Below are 17,377 nucleotides of genomic sequence, written 5' to 3'. Positions count from 1 at the left end.
TGGTTGCATTATTAATGTAGGATATGCAGGATGAATGCATGAAGTGGGACTTCCAACACTGGCCATCACTATGGATGTGCTCTCACTTCGGCTCTGTGATGTACTCTAAAATGATCCAAAGTAATAAGATCAGATTTGAAGAAAAACACAAACAGGGTAATACGTGGCATCGAGCGGACTGGAATATATCAAAGCAGCATATGTGAGGATAATGAGCGCCACACCTGTCATTAGCTTCCGCGGCAATGAGAGTCATCTTAAAAATTGCTACATGCATACTATGAAATGTCGGACACAAAGGGGAGTCTGTTGCTGTGCGCCAGGGAGAAGAAACGCTACACTGTGTCTGGGGGCTCAAGTGCATCATTTCAACCTCAACCGCACTCCTCAAGTACTTTGTTTGAGTGATTTTGACTTTCAGAGAACCAAACAGGTGTAAGATTTCACTTCTTTGAAAAATGGATCTGATAGTTTTAGAGGAAAAAGTAAAGACTGGAGTGGAATGTGGAGACAAAATCCAAACAAATCCATATAATGTTTAATGTTAATAACTATCATTAAAAATGCAAGTCTTTGGTTTGTTTAGGTGTGAGATCAAATGTGTATTGGTTTTCTTCATATTTCCCTTCATTTTTAAATAAGTAAATAGTATTATATGAGACATTTCCTTTCATCATCGTTTTGATTTATGTTGTAGCAATAACACAGCAAAGTTAACTTTTGATACATATTTATTTTGGAGACAACAACACCAAGGCGGAATTGACAAGCAGGGGCTGCTCAGCAATACTATTGTCAGGCTCTTTAGTTGTTTTAAAAAATCTTTAGCTTTTGTCTGTCACTTTAAATCATTTGACTCACCATCTCACAAGGAACTCATAATGCGTTGTGATTGGGCTAAACGCACAAAAAACACATACTGCATCAAACAAACTGAATTCTATTTTAAAAACCCAGGTCACACAATAGCCACAAAAATAACTTAACTAAAATAACTTCAGTTCTCTGCTTGCCCAATTAGAACAATGCAGCATATGAAGCACAAAATAGAGATTTTGTTGTGAAGTTGCAGACATAAATCCGAGGTCTTTAAATATATCTGTTTATAGGAGCTATCAGATGCAAGTAATAAGGAAACACATATTTGACTATCCACAAAGAAAAAACTGCTTTGCAACAATCAGTTGGTCGCTTGGTAACACCGCATGCTTTTGATTTCTGCAGTGCTCAACTTATCACAGAAAGGCAGGAGATCTGCTGTCAACATTAGGGCGTTGTGTGTGAGTGTGTGGTGGTGAAGGGGGTTAGCTTTCATGTCCAATAAAGTGGTGTAACCCATCAGTTCTACGTGTGATAAATCACAAGATGACAGACTGCTGCTTCAACCAAACACAATGCTCCGGGCTACAAAATGCACCTCTCCTTTTGTTACACTCCATGCTGCCAAGTTGAAAAAGCAGGTAAGAATCGCTGACTGTACGAATTAACAGGAAAACCAATCATGTATAATGTACATGTAAATATCAAACATAGTAGTTTTTACTGACTTATTTTCAATTAATTTCCCACTGTCTTCACCATCATCATAATCCATTTCCCTCCAAAGCAGCCATTCCCTCTCTAGATGGCCATACAGTTCTCACAACTATTATCACTTGAAACACACAACATCCCCGTGGAAAACTCCAGAGGGACGGAGGCATTTCATTGTTTCCTCTCTGTCATCGCTCTGCTAGTTGTAGCTGACCCCCCGCACGCTACCAACGTTAGTTCAAACACGACAATCGTTTATGGAAGGTAACAAGGTCCAACTCCAACTCTGCATGTCACCTTTCTTTCCGCAATCTGTCCTTTGGAGACTAGCTGCGCGTTTCGGTTCACAATGAAACAACGACAAAAGGGGAAAAACAGACGTGCAACAGATTTTTCATTTGTGATCACAAAGGGAGGGTTGTTTATTTTTATCACGCAGAGAGCCAGTGCTGAGGCCGCTTCTCAGAGCTCATCAGCACGACAAAGACAACTAGGAGAATGCAGCCTCGTTCTACAAAGGTTAACAACGTCAGAGTTTTCATTTGATGACTCCACCAAACACTTGCCATGGAGGACGGGGAGCCCCTGGATTCCGTTGGATTTAACCTCCAACATGTGAGGTCATGCAACCTGCCGCGGCCCACCTGTGAGCTCTGGTATATGTGAAAAGGAAATTTTTTTTCATGTCTTAAAAAAGCTTGACCACAAATTCAGACTGAAAATGCCAAAGTATTATTGTCCTCCGATTTTTATATTTATCTTTAAAACATTCACTAAGATCACAATGGGGCAGTTTTGACTGACTTGTTTTGACACAAAGGTGCAAACTACTGTTCAGCTAAAGATCAGGTCATTTTGATTTAACATTTTACACAATTCTTACTATGTATACTTTCGTTTAATATTGGAGAAATTCTCCATTAATATATAACGCTAACATTTTATATTTAAATTTAAATTGTAAATCTATATTGCTGTGATGTTGCATACAATCTAAATCTAGAACCAGCATGACTGCTACTACATAACTACCCTAAGAGGCTTGTGTGTGCGTGTGTGTGCGCGTGTGTGCGTGTGCGTGTGTGTGTGTGTGTGTGTGTGTGTGTGTGTTTCTTACAACGTGACCAATAAGAGTGCAGAGCTGGTCTACGCTGTGTAGGGCCCCAACAATGACTCCCAGGGGTCCTACTATGCTTTTACTCCTCCGGTCTCAAATATTTGAGAACTGCAGAACATTCAAATGGAGGGGTCTCATAATATGTTTCACCTGACTTAATTGGTTGGGTTGTGACCCCACGTGATGATGCAGTTGTTCAGGCTTTGCCTCGTAAATTTAACAGAATCGTAAAAATACATTATGGTTCATCTAAAATGTAATTTAACGTGACCTACGACTAAATTTAGTTAATGATGTATGATGTGTTTTCATGTTGATTAAAAAAAAAACACAGTATTGCTGGGAAGAAGACACGCTGGTGAATTGTATTATTTATTATAGCAAAACTATCAGCTATGCAGTTTTGACAAAGCCTTACAGGGCATTTCTCCATTTAAAACCAGACCAGCAGACTCTTACATAACCCACTGTGGAAGTGCTACACGACGATATATAAAGTTGACGATGGTCTCACCTGTATAAAAACAGGGTGGGGAGGCTCCAGTCCCAATCCAAACCACAATACCTCTATGTCCACTCTCTACGCCTTTAAAGGCATAGCAATGCAACTGTCTGCGTGTTCAGACCCCGTTACACATACGTGGTCTTCATACAGCAGCCCACCTCTACATTCAGAGGGCAAGTCCTCGTCTGTCTTCATCCGTTATTTATGCACCGCGCTCACGTTATTTAGGACGCGCTGCACACACACATTCCTCATCCCGAGGCTGCTTCGAAAGGCTCCGGTGGACTCGTTTGATCCGTGAGCATGAAAGCCACCCAGTGCGCCGTGGAGGCGGTCTACGGAGCCCTTTAGGCTGCTAAAGCACCGAGGGGCAGGTAGACTGCCGCGCGCCGCCGTGCGCTGATCCCTCCCCGTCAGAGGAATAACGTGCACATTGGTAAAAAAAAAAGAAAAAAAAAAAAAGAAATTATAATAATAATACAAACAAATAAACGGCATAAACAAACGGTGCATTTGCAAATAAAAACACACGCAGTCAAACTGATCGCGGCTCCCGACACGAGTTGTCCGTATGCGCGCCGCCACTGCGTGAGACTTGTGTGCAGCGGTTTCTTTTGCATACATTTCTGCAACCCTGACAAAATATCACCGAAATTAAACCTTACCATTCTGAAGACACGTCCAAATAGAGCAGGCCGGTCCCGTTGACAATTCACCAATATAGTCTGAGGTGCTTCCCCCCCCCCCCCCCCCTCAAAAAAAGAAATCCCTTACGCTTCGTCTGCTTCTTCCCTCCCTTTCGTTTTGATAGTACCCGGAGCAGGCGAGTGTATTTCCACTGTGCACGACACGGTACGGCAGAAAGAAAAGACCCTCCTCCTGCTCCTGCTCCTGCTGCTGCTGCTGCTCCTCCTGCCGCTACTGCTGCTGCTTACAGCGCTCTGAGAGAGGCACACGTGGATGAGAGGCATCCGTCCGAGATGTCCAGTAGCAACGCGCACACCTAATTGAACGCCGTGAAAATCCCTTCGGGATAAATATGTGCAATAGTCCCCGGAGCGAGATCAGGTGACACGGCAGCCGATCTGGTGAGGAATGACAAGCTGCGTGGCCCCTCGCGATGCACAATTACGACTCTGGCGCAGGGCTGGTGGTGCGACTGTGCGTGGTCGCCCCCTTCGGTGCTGAGCCAGTCCCTCCACATATGTGCCCGTTTCGGTTTTTACTCCCCGAAAAACATCTTGCGTTTTTAAAAATCCGACATGGAATTACAACGTGAACACGTTATTAACCTTCAACACGCGTTGTATTTATTTTAAATGACGCTCTGTAATCTGTGTTATGGATGTGTGATTATGCAACATTTCCTAAAACAATAAATAAGCTATATCAACAAAAAGTGAATATGCCACTAAGTCATGATTATAAGTCATACAAAGTGCCAAGGAGTGCTGCTTTAGTATCATAGTTATATACATATACACACACACAAATATATATATATATATATATATATATATATATATATATATATAAATATATATAAATATACACATATATATATATATATATATATATAATTATATGTATATGTACTTATACACACATATACTTATACACACCTATATATACTTTTATACACATATAAACAAATACACATCTATATAATATACGTATACACACACACACACACATATATATATATATATATATATATATATATATATATATATATATACTGTATATATAAACAATATTGAGCAGCTGTTGCTGTTCCTTCTTACATGTTTGAATGTGTGTAAACTGTGATGTTTCTCATCAAACGCATGCATATGTTTTTGGCACTGAGATACTTACAGGCTCCCTTATGTCTGAATGAATAACTAAAATGCATACAACTAAATATGTTATCATTTGACAATATACCCAAGTGTTTTCACAACCTCTGCTGAAACCTCTGACACAAGAGTTTGGTAGGTTAGCGAGAAACAAGGCCATCTGTCTCGTTCCATCTGACAACACTTTTGTCTGACCAACTTTGGGTCCTAAATCCATGGCCATATACTTATCTCCCATTCCTGGTTTCTCCTTGAGGGTTAAAAGAGTGGTCAAGAGTTCCTGGCCCTGGAAGTGTGTTTGGTCAACCAGAGAACAAGAGAGGGGCCATGTGTGGCCTTCAATTCACTGCATTGTCTGCCAAAAGCTAATCTTGGCCAGGCTCAGAGTCTTACTGCTCACTGGCTGTGAATGGATCAGTGAAAAGTTAAATATGCTTTCAAATGTAAAACTGAAGACTGGCCTGGTATTGTGGCTGTGTCATTGTGGGAATGGGAGATTTGCCGTTGACCCAGGCAACAGGAGCAAAGAGGCCAGTTTGAGCAGCTGCATTCAGGGTCATGTTTGCAGGCGGTAGGCTGTTATTCACTGGTTGCGCACCACCTTTATTGTGGCCCTATGTGCACAAAATAAATTGATGCAGGTTACATCTTGTAACTGACGAGGATAGTCTGTACTTGACCATCAAACAGAATTGATTGCGTTACGTATACATCACATCCAAAATCACACATTTTAAAGCTGAGTAAAGCTGTGATCTGCATGATAAACCCATTGAGCTGTTTTCATCCAGCCGTGTCTGAAACACACAAAAAACACTCCTGATTTAGAAACGTTGCTATTTAAGGCAATACATCAATTACTTCTATTATGCCTATCATTAAAAATGGTGTAATTGTTATTTTCATGGTATCAGTGAGGATGTGTAAACAATGTGATGAATGGAGTCACCCATACACACAAACAGCAGACAGACACAGCTACAACTAGCTAGTGGACACAGTGGAACATTCAGCAGCTCAAGAGCCTGCAGGAGTTGGAGGAGACCAAAAACAAAGCTAAAATAGAGAACATTTGACTTTAAAATGATTTCAAATAAATGATGTTGCTTTTATCTGCTGAAAGAATACGTAAGCAACTGTTTGCTTGAACTTAAAAAGGTGACAATATGCCCATATTAATTACTTGTACTCGTTGCCCCTAAATGACAAAAAAAATTTAAAAAGATTAAAGGTTTACAGTAAAAGTAAATGCAAAGTTAATGATTTATTTTGGTGGAACTGGGTCACTGCAGCAGCAAATAATAAGACACACACATCACAGAAAATAGAAGTATAAAATAAAACAACAATTTGAGCCTACACTGATAACAGTAACAACATTGGCTGATGTTAAACAATACTGCCTTTAAGAAGTATAACATATCCATAGTAGAAACAAGAAGACACTCAGAGAGTGCCCGTGTCTGCCAACACTGAACATAATTCCTGTCACTTAAATTTCTATTGATTTCCCGACCACACCCGTAGGATCTTGAATTAGGTCTGTGTCTCCATTAGTTTAAATTGTTCAGTAGTTATGGCAACAACATATACTGTCTATTGGAAGTCCTACATGGATACCTGAGTATCTCCTGCTGGCAGGCAGAACTACAGTACAAACAAAGACAGGAAGTGGAAAGACTGAGATGAATGAAATATGTCACAAATCAACAAATGTATTCATATCACAGCTGTACGGCTGTTCCCATCTAAACTCCAGTTATGATGGGACGTGAACGTACGCAGTCATCTGCTTTCATAATCCCTCATAATTAGAACTTGCCTAGTTTTGTGCATATATATATATATATATATATATATATATATATATATATATATATATATATATATATATATATATATATATATATATATATCTGGATGTACAAAACATCTTTGAACTGTCACTGAAGATCCTTATCTCCTCACTTTGCCATTATGGAATATCAGATCAATGACATTCAAACTGTAGACAACATGATTTGATCTGTGTTATAATAATATAAATTATGAACAATTTAAAGCCAGAGCACTGTTGTTAATCAATAGAATATAGTGGGCTGCATTTCAGTCGGTGAATAACTTACCCAGGGGCAATGAACTCGTGAGATTTCAGTCTGCGGCACTGTATTCTGGTTATATCCAACAAAAAAAACGTGTTTGCTTTTGAATCAAGGCTCAGTGCTGTGACTCAAATTATATGGCCCATAAAACTCCTAATTAGGCAATGTTGGCTATGCTGTACCCCACTCTCTTCTGTTTCCCCTTTTCCTTTCACTTTCCTACTTCTTTGTAAATGATTTCCTCATTAGAAAGCACAGGCTTGTAGTTATATGTGGTTTCTTAATATGTGTAATACATGTGTAATGCTGTAGAGCATGGGCAACTTTTTGTTAACAATGGCCACAATATTACATTACTACATGCAATGTGTCGAACACAACTGACCTTAATGGCTTTAAGAAAAGAAACTGAGAACACACCTTATGACGACAGTGGACAATAACTGAGGCACACAACACACAAAAAATAAAAAATAAAAGAAATACAATGTTCAAGGTGTTCCCTGTAATAAGTATAATATCAGAGAGGATGCTTTAAAAAAAAAAACAGGCTGTTCCCAGTGATGTTATTTTAGCTTACCAACATTTTTCAGAAAATCAGTCATAATCACAACTCATATTGCTCAATGAGAGGACTAACTTATCAGTGTAAATAATGAGAAATTATACTTGTGAAAGATTTAGTCATTTAGCATTGCCAGTAATTTATTGGCTCAATATCAAAACCCAATGAAAGATTTCTAAGAGCCAATTACATCTCAATTACATTCCGCTTTAAGAACCTGAGGCAGCAAGTGTGTGATGTAGAGCTTGTTGCAGCATAGCAACGCCATCTCTGTAATAACAACACCCTTACTTACTCTAAATCAGCTTTCTAGCTCATTAGTCTGAGGTGGGGGCCCATTTGGACCTAAAATGTTTGGTAAATCACTATAAACCTCCCATTATTCTTCCGCTTTATTCCTAAATTGGCCACTTAAGAGCAACTTGGCTTGAGAACACTTTGTAAATTCAGACACCATATAGGGCTTGCGTTGCATTTGGCCCCGCTGCCTCGGTGATGGCCACTTTCAGTGCTGCAATTTCTAAAACCTTCTCTGTCTCTTGATTTTCTCTCATGATGACGGAAATTGCAACACCACTTCGGATTGTTTGTTTTGCTTTCAGTTTGAGGCTTTTCTCGTCAACTTGCCAAGCCAACCCCAGTTTTCTCTACTGGCAAACGTCCAGTGCAGTTCTTGTGTTTGTCAATTCAAGCAATTCCCCTCAACCTGTAATAGGATCAGGGCTCCGAGCTGCTTCCACATGATTGATGAAAGATTAAAAGGATTGTAGGGATTGAAGGCACATTTAGCTACCTGTCGATGTCCAATTGCTTGTCCTTGTGTTGGAGTTAGGGCTGCCACCATGCAGATGAGAAGATCCCTGCAGTGAACAACGATAATGCAAAACAGTTGTGAGAAAGTCTTGGAGACATGGCAACGGGGACAAGCAGGCAATCATTTCTAATCGGCCTATTCTCTTTCCTCAGGAGAAGTGGTGTAAGCAATGCTCGTGGAGGTGAGAGAAAAATAAGACTGAAATGCAAAAGAAAAGTGTGAAGAGAAGGAAAACCTTAATTGTCATTAATTGTAGTGTTGATTTATTTTTCTTCTTACTTGCAAAACACATACATTCAACAATTAGCTCTGTCACCCTGTAGGGTATCCACGAGAAGTTGAATGTGTAGGAATGCAGTTAGGTCATACTGCTAAATAACAAATCAGCAGTACATAATTGTTTATGTTCATAGCGTAGGATATTCTCAGTCGCAACATAACTTAACAAGCACCCTGAAGTGTCTTTCAGTCATGATTCATTTGAGCATTTTATCAATACTTTCATTGACTTTATAAAGCAACAGCATATTGCCTCTTGTTTCATTGTGGTCACATTGGGCTTTGTGTGACGGCTACAACACCTCCAGACGTATTCGTCTGAAACAGAAACCCTTGAAATTGTGTTACCCCTGTGACCTGAGCCATTGCTCTGTGGAGGCACGGGATTAGTGACGGACAACAGAGATAACGACTGTGCGTCCGTCAAAATCCAGTTGCAGCTCAGCGCCGTGCCCGTGTTGTCTTAATATGAGCTCAAGTGTGGCGTCAGGGTCAGAGGTTGATTTACCGATTCAGCAGTACATTAAGTCAGTGCCTAGGTCGGCTCACCACTACTGACGTTTATTAATTGGTGGCCCTAAGCAGAAAACGGCTGCAGCTTGTCAACAGGGACACCTTCAGAAGCGGGCCACTTGGAGAAGTACAGCAGCATATGCACCCATGCCAATACGCTGGATGCTACACAGGCGAGATGAATTACAAAGCAGGCTGAGCTTATGATAAATTACACACACTCATACAGGGGTGGACACTCACCCATACGTCATCATAAAGTAGTGTTACAACAAATATATTTTTTTTCCCCCTTCATCCAATTTCCTTCAATTGTGGAAGGAAGCCTAGATCCTTGTTGAGTCATCTGCAACCGATCGAGGCAAAATCTCCAAGCAGAGTGCCGCCTCGTTCAGACGGAGAGAAGAAAGCCCTTGATCAGTTCATGGTCTGAATATGAATGTAATCAGGATTCTTTTTGCTAAGATCCCACTCGAAAGGCCACTCAAAGCCATCAGCTAGTCTGTGGTGCGACCTCGACTGCTCTGTCGTCCCTCGCAAAATGGCTGAGTTATGACTGGCATGCAGGAGAGCTGGCTACTTGTAAATGAGCGTGGCACGTAACGCGTCTTCATGCATGTCACGAAGCGCCCATCATGACTTTTACAGGGGTTGATTTGAGTCACAGCCTAACATATGGGTTATGATGCCTCAGTCCGTGGACACAGTATGCATTAACAGAACAGATGTATTCCAGAAATACAATACTGAAGCAAGTGTGTGCAATGGGAAAAGGGAAGACACGACTTCCACTGCATTGTATTCGAATGGCTGGAAGTGAAAAATGTATTATTTCGTGGTGACATATCCCATCAAGCATAACATAGATTATGTCACAGCCTGCATACAGTATGTCATCTCAATGCATGCCTTTTACAGGCTTTATTTACAGTTTAAGCATGACTTTTTTTACTGAAACTATACAGTACATTATGCATCACATCGCCAGATGCTTAACTGACAAGGTAGACGATATGTTCCTACTTGACATTAATAATTTGATCATAAACTTTTAATGTAAAATCAATACTCACTTTGATTTCAGTTAAAATACCAATGAAATGCTATATTTGCTTTGAGTATTCATTGTAAATATGCACGTCTTTGTTTATAGCTTCTATTGTTGCATTGCAGTCTCCTCACATCAAAGTTACATAAACCCAGCAGCAATTAATCCACATTTGGGTGTCATCACCTAGACTACATTCTACGAAGACCACAACGGCAAAATCCACTTAGTGATCTGAAGATTCGAAGATACTGCATCAGTATAATAAAAAAACAATTAGCAACACGTTTCAAACCTTACTTAGATCATCTAAAGCCTTGCATCTAATTTTAATGACCATCTGTTTCACAGCAGAAAGAAATTCTGATAACAGCAAATTATTTAACACAGTAAGAGTAAACCTTATAACTCACCAGCCTATTGTACTAAAAGAAAGATTGAAAGAAGAAGTGTAGGACGTGCTAGGTCTCTCGCGTAGCACTTCTCACCATAAACTAATTCAGAGACTGACTCTTAATAAGTAAGTCTGAAATGATATGTGGATGACAGCTGACATGTGTTTTCCAGTTTAAAAACCTGAATCACAGCCCAGGCAGGTCTGGTGCAGGAAGCATTAGCGTGTCTAAATATTCAGTCAGTAGTCTGAGCCAGCCACCATTTCAGCCCTCAAACAAAGCAATATCTATTTTATCTAGCCATACATTAATGAGCAACTTTTTCTATAATTTGGATAATTAATTCACCATTATCCCAGATGTTGACATCAAAACTGATGTCCCAGGACAAGTATTAGGGAGGGATTTAGAGAAATTCAGTGGAGTAATTAGTTTTAGAAATGGTTTGGCTAAGAGACTCTGCAGCACCTCAGACAAAGTACAGACAAAGTGTTTTTTACTGTGTGTGAATCAGTTAATACACAGTCACCAACACCAACCGTCTCTCAAAAAAGAGTCATAAGCAGATATAAATGGTCTTAAATATCATTTTCTTAGTATGATTAACAGTATTACCTCTCGCTACTTTTAAACTGTGGGGTCACTGCTTATTGTCATTCTTGTCTGTAATTTCTTAAATTACAGCCAAAAATACCCCATTAAGGAGTTCTGTTCTTTTGTTGATTTCTGAGGGGCTTATTATTGTCGGAGCTTTTAAAAAAAGGAGTTTGACATTAGTTGATGATGTAAGAAATTTAAGAATGCTATTGATGTCTTAGTTTTTGATGATACAATGAAAGGAAGACATTTGACAAAAATAAATCTTTAAATGGCTTTGAAGGGTAGAGCATCATTAAGCAGTGAACATTGGCTGCTTGCAGTCTTTAGTTTTTCACATTAAAAAAGACGAAAATATGACTTATCAACACGTCTGGAATCTTAAGTTTAATGCCTTATTACATTGTCAGGAATGTATATGCAGCAATATAAAAGGGAACTGGATAAATTGGATGGGCCATTTTAGAAATGCCTCTGCATATCTTTACACTACCATTTATCTGATTTGTTTGTACATTGCAACACTGGTTTCAATAGCTCTAAAGTGTTTTTCTCCCCTCCTGTGAAAGTGTAAATGTTATATTTGTAACTGAAATGAAGCAGTCAATATGTCATCGACAGAGATAAACATAAATACTGTAGTTTAACCTTTAATTAACAAGGAAAGGGGCTTTCCTTGTTGAGCTTATTCCAGCCTACAGCGGCCAGATATAGTATAGGATCTATAGTATGGACAGTACAGATATTCATTACTCAGCTATTCCCACTACTACAACCCAGCACAATACAATTCTGTAATACAATTGTTGCCATTATAGTAACTGGCACAAATAAAACGCAGCTGACAGGTTTTAGATACGTTAATGCAGAGTAATAAAATAAAAATAGGATTTGGGTCAGCTGTAGCTCAGTGGGGATGAGTGATCGTCCTGTAACCAAGGTACCCGGTTCCATCCCCGGTTCCATTACGCTCAGTTCCCCCCATAGTTGCATGGCTTAGTGTCCTTGAGCAAGACACTGAACCCCCAGTTGCTCCCCGGGTGATTCACTGCAGCCCACTGCTCCTTAATAACTAAGGATAAAGATAAAATAAAAAAAGTGTACATTTCTTCTTCTTTCTATTCCATGTACATTGAAACAAAATCCTTTATGTGACAAACTGCCTGTTCTCTCATTGCAGTTTGCACAATGTGTTCTGTGGTTTTATCTTTTACATTTGCCTTTCAAAGCAAGGTGCTCCGCGAACCAGTGTGCTAATATGTACGTCCAGAGCGGCTGCACGATTGTCAGAAAGAATGAATTGCCAATCTTTCATTAGTTTCTTGCATCAAGTTCAAATCCTTGAACAATTGAAAGGTCCTTGTGTTGACAACTAGACAAGAGATTGGTGCAAAGAACTGCATCTGCCGTCAAATGAGTTTCGTACTAAATTAGCACCGATGCAGAAGAGCTCTCTCCCATTCAGTATCGACCTGCAAAGATTGCGTTTCCGCCCGCTCACTTATTGCCTCCGGCAAAAGTCGTGTGAGGTTACGCGGCAGGTCATGAGCCCCCCATCCAAAGGCAGCACCTGTGAGTTTCCTCAGAGAGCGCCTTGCCTGATAAATGAGTCTACGGTGACGAGCAGCTGATGGAGTGGCTGGCAAAGGTCATGATGCTTGGGGAAGCTCCATTCTCTCATTCCAATTTTGACCAACACCACCTTTTGAAAATGCTGCATAACCTCGGCCAAAGGTCGGCCGGGTGGAACCAAAATCCATCATTTGGTCCAGACTTACCTTTTCTATGAGCTAGAGCACAAATGCAACTTGTTGGTTTAAGCAACGTTGGTTTACAAAAGAACGGAAGACATGTAATTAATGTGCCTGGCAAATGAGGTTGCATACTGTGTTGCACTTAGGTGTAGATAATGACTAACAAGGCCCGGCAGAGTGGTTGGTGGCAGGACATTGTTAAAGCCCACAGAGCATTTGTGTATTTTTTGTTTCTTGATGTATATTACTTTTTCCTTTAGATTCACCCACCCGAGAATATCACCACTTCACACGCAGGCGTTTAGAATTCTTTATGATTGCTTTCGATATCATGAAGCCTCAAAGTTTTAAGGAGAAGATGGCTCTTCAGCACAGAATATAGATTTTTAAGAGTGGAGAATAGTTTATTTTGTTCCCAATTAGATGCACAGAGATATTTTGTCAGCTTTACACCTTTGCTGCGGTGATATCTTCATATTGCTTCTCAGCTGTAATCTTCCCTGTTTACACTATGTCTGTCCCTCCGTGTAAACAGTGTTTGTGCATGAGAGAGCCAGGGAGAGAGAGAGAGAGAGAGAGAGAGAGAGATATACAGGAAGTGGTGGGGTGAAAAGGAGAGGGAGAGGGCAATTTGTATGGCATTCCAGACACCTTGCAGCACAAATGACACGCGGACAATTGACCTGAACGCTGTCTGCACTCACCCGGACTCACAACTGAAGATGGCCTTGATAAAATGTCATCTTTCAAACGGCCGTGCTGCAAGCCACGGCCCCGCAGCCAGTCTGTGCCAGTAGACTGAGAGGGCAGGTGTGACTACTTTGAGAATAAAATGCCCTTTGCCATCTCCTGCTGTTCAAATTTGAATCACAGAGAACAACTACAAAATGTCAGTGGTCAATCAATTCAAATAATCTTGGCTGCCGAATATAAAAGCACAGCCTGTCCATGGTGTTGATAGAAAATGTAATGAAATGACCCCTTGTTCCCCAAGAAAAAGAGTGAAAACTAATTTGCTTCAGTAAGTCAGTTTTAGGAAGGGAGAAAGGTGAGGGGCAATTCATCCATGGAAATTAAACATATCCCTAGGGTAACATATCTAAATATGCAGGGACATTTTTTTCTTTCTTTTCATTTCCCTTTTACTGTTTTCTAGCATTGCAAGTGGAACAACATGCAGTGAGGGGAGGCTGTTCTATTTATATTTGTTTGCATTTAAAAATAAAAATCGGACTCGGGGCAGTTGAACATTATTCACAGGATTTACAAAAGCACCATAAGCTACACATGATAACAGTACAGAGCTGTTGAACAAAGCCATTTTACAATGGCCTATTGAATTCTGCCCAAGTTCAGGTCCCCGGGTCATTAGGGAGCCCCGCGTGTGGCTGGCTGTGCATTCCAAAGCTAGCTGGGTACGATTGTTTGGCTCAGTTTCTGTACTTCATGAATGCACATGAACTGCTCCCAGGCACCCTCGTCAATGCTAATGAGCATATTAGTTTGCTGCGAGGCCTATTGAAGATGCAGGGAACCTTGCACCGCCAGCGGGGGAGATGGAGCTATTGCATCTGTGGCTTCTTTATGTCAAAACGTTTGAGTTGCTCCACTCTCTAGACCAGGTGATTAACTAGACCAGGTGATTGAAAAAATAAAAAATAAAAAACAGGCAGCTCCGATAGTTTTCTTTGTCCTCCAAAGCAAGCTGTAGAGTCATTTTCTCCTGCAAGTGAATTAAACAAACAATTCTTTGGTGGAAAAGAAGCGCTCTGCTCTGTTCAATGGTGCCACAGTTCATTAGTATTTGACTTTAAGATGAGCTTTCACAGTCATATATCCCAATGCATGACTTCAAAGCCTCATATGTGTTACATTGATGCCTTAAAATTATCCACCACCACCCTTTTGTGAGTATAACGCGCGCCAACTGAACTGATGTCCAATTGAAGCTTTCTAACATGTCAAAACAACCGCTCGTACTTTTGAGAAAAAGACTCTTTAGATTTGTTTGCCAAAAAGGTTTAGGACACGCTCATCATGTGGATGGATGGTAAAGATGCATTGTAACCACTGTGAAGTCAGGCTGAGCATGGCCTCCATTATCTGTGAGGCAAGTTGCTTATATTTTAACTCGACTTTTTAAGTCTTCAGTAAAGGATTGTTTGATGTTGTCGATATGGCAACCTTAATATAATCTAAATAAAATATCTAAAACGGTTGTATTTGATAACTACACATATACGTCTTTTGTATGTATGGTTATTCTTCTATGTTCTCCTCTTAGTATTAGTATGTGACGCAGACCGATTACAACTGCGTTGAGAGGAAAAAGTCCTCACAGAGGGTTTGAAACACTCAATTCTTCACAATCAACCCACACACTGCGAGTCTCAAAAGAGCAATATTGCCATAGGTGGGAGAGAAAATGCACCCTGAACAGTGCGCCGAGTGCCATAAAATGACAGATCCATTTAAGCTACTTAAAAACACATCTCATTAATAAAAGCAAATATTACTGATTACTCACATTGCACTTTCATTTTACACCCACTCGCATATTCACAGTTGCGTGCACCCACCCACACACACACACACACACACTGTGTGATCATAGTGATGACCACCAAGCAAAACAGACTGTCAGCATCATACTAGCGAGTTCAGAACATACTTGGCTTTTATACTGTGGCAGTTCGTTCTCAGATTTCGACAATCTGTCTCCCACACAGCTTCACAGTGAAACAAGTGAAATATAGTGTTATAATGTGGTGAGAAGCTGTAGAGTTAGATTTATTTGGAATTTTCTCTCAGCGAAAAGTTTTAAGGAGTTGGGTCTGGAGACAGGTAAATAATGGAACATATAATGGAACATATATGTACTGGTACAGCAAAGGGTGAGCATGGGCAGTATCCATGCGTCCATATGTTCGTTACTTCATGTGCCAACAGTCCGTAACTGAAATGGGACGGTGAAGGAGGGAGTTTGGAGACAAAAGGAGCCGTGGGTGATGATAGATGGGGGTGAAACAGTGTATGAATCTGGCCAGGATCACAAGCATCCATCCCCACCTGTCAGACAGTGACTAATTTCCAAGTGGGAGCTGGGTGCTGGCAGGCCGAGTGCCTCGGGTTACGGCAAGGTCCACTGTACTGGCTGGGAGATATTGGCCGCGAGCTTACATGACACACCATACACACATACCTTGTTACGGAGGCTGTCCTGGCAATCGGATCAATCACACCAGGAGTAAATGCTGGTAACACAACGTGGCCATTGTATGCAGAATGTGACGGGCACTCCTGAAAGTGGCTGGAGTGAATACATAGCGGGTCATGTTCCCGACAGAAATGCCTCCAAGTACGGCGCGTAAAGAGCGTATTGTTCACATTATGTAGGCTTTCCGGAAGATTATACCAACCTCCGTCAGTCGAAATGATATTAATAATATATTGTTGGACCTAATGAATGCCAGGTTCTGCTGAAAGTTCTAACAACAAAGGATTTACCGGTAGCTAATTTCTCCCCTCTCCATTTTGTCTTTCTCTTCATTCTTTGCATTACCGTGAACAGGATATAATAAAATATATTACTACGATAATACTACTATCTACTTATGCTTCAGTGTTACTATTAGTATGGCTTCGGCCTCTACTGCTGTTACTACTGCTGTAGTTGTTGCTACTACTGTTAATACCAGTGAAGTGTAGTTACAGCTACACCTGTGACCAGTTGCTACCACATATACAGTAATTGTTAGTGCAAAACTATTACTGCAAATCCACTGCCATTATTACAGTACCTCTGCTACGCTTACTATTGAGGACACTTATACTACTAATACCACTATCACTAATAATGCTGATAGTAGCTTGAATTACTATGATTAAGAATTAGACAGATTCTCTCAACAAAAATGAAAAACAAAATAGAGAACAAGTGGAGCAAAACAAATGAAGTGACATAATGCAGCATTACAAAGAGTAACATATCAGGCTGGAATAAAGATGTAGATCGAATTTATGAAATTATTACATAGTCATGAAGAATAAACTGTGCCGAAATCACATCCTCCTCTTCACCACTGCTTCTTGCTATAATAAAAAAAAGTGATGTCTTTGACCTCTGCTCTCATCATGATGGGTTGCTAATACTAATTTAGGCTTAAAATAAACGCTTAAAATTGAATTGTGATATAATAAATACATTCATCCGCACATTCGTTTGCTGTACGCATTGATTTTGAAACGTGTTAATTACAGTGGGTGGATCTCCCCTTCTTCAGAGAGAGTTTGAGGTTTGTGTTGTGATTTTTAAGT

At 40.3% G+C, this 17,377-nt stretch overlaps 1 protein-coding gene across 1 annotated transcript in view; it reads right to left on the bottom strand.

Moving 5' to 3' along the window:
* The window catches only part of tenm4 (teneurin transmembrane protein 4), a 144,013-nt gene extending 140,128 nt beyond the window's left edge, over positions 1-3,885 (bottom strand). Inside the window, 1 exon segment of the mRNA XM_034548396.1 lies at positions 3,821-3,885. The gene's annotated coding sequence lies outside the window, so the exon portion shown is untranslated.
* Positions 3,886-17,377: the final 13,492 nt, after the last annotated feature.

Source organism: Cyclopterus lumpus, chromosome 13, assembly GCF_009769545.1.
Source record: "Cyclopterus lumpus isolate fCycLum1 chromosome 13, fCycLum1.pri, whole genome shotgun sequence".
NCBI classification, from domain to species: domain Eukaryota; kingdom Metazoa; phylum Chordata; class Actinopteri; order Perciformes; family Cyclopteridae; genus Cyclopterus; species Cyclopterus lumpus.
Note: the sequence above shows the minus strand (reverse complement) of the source record. Positions and strands in the feature narration are given on the sequence as shown.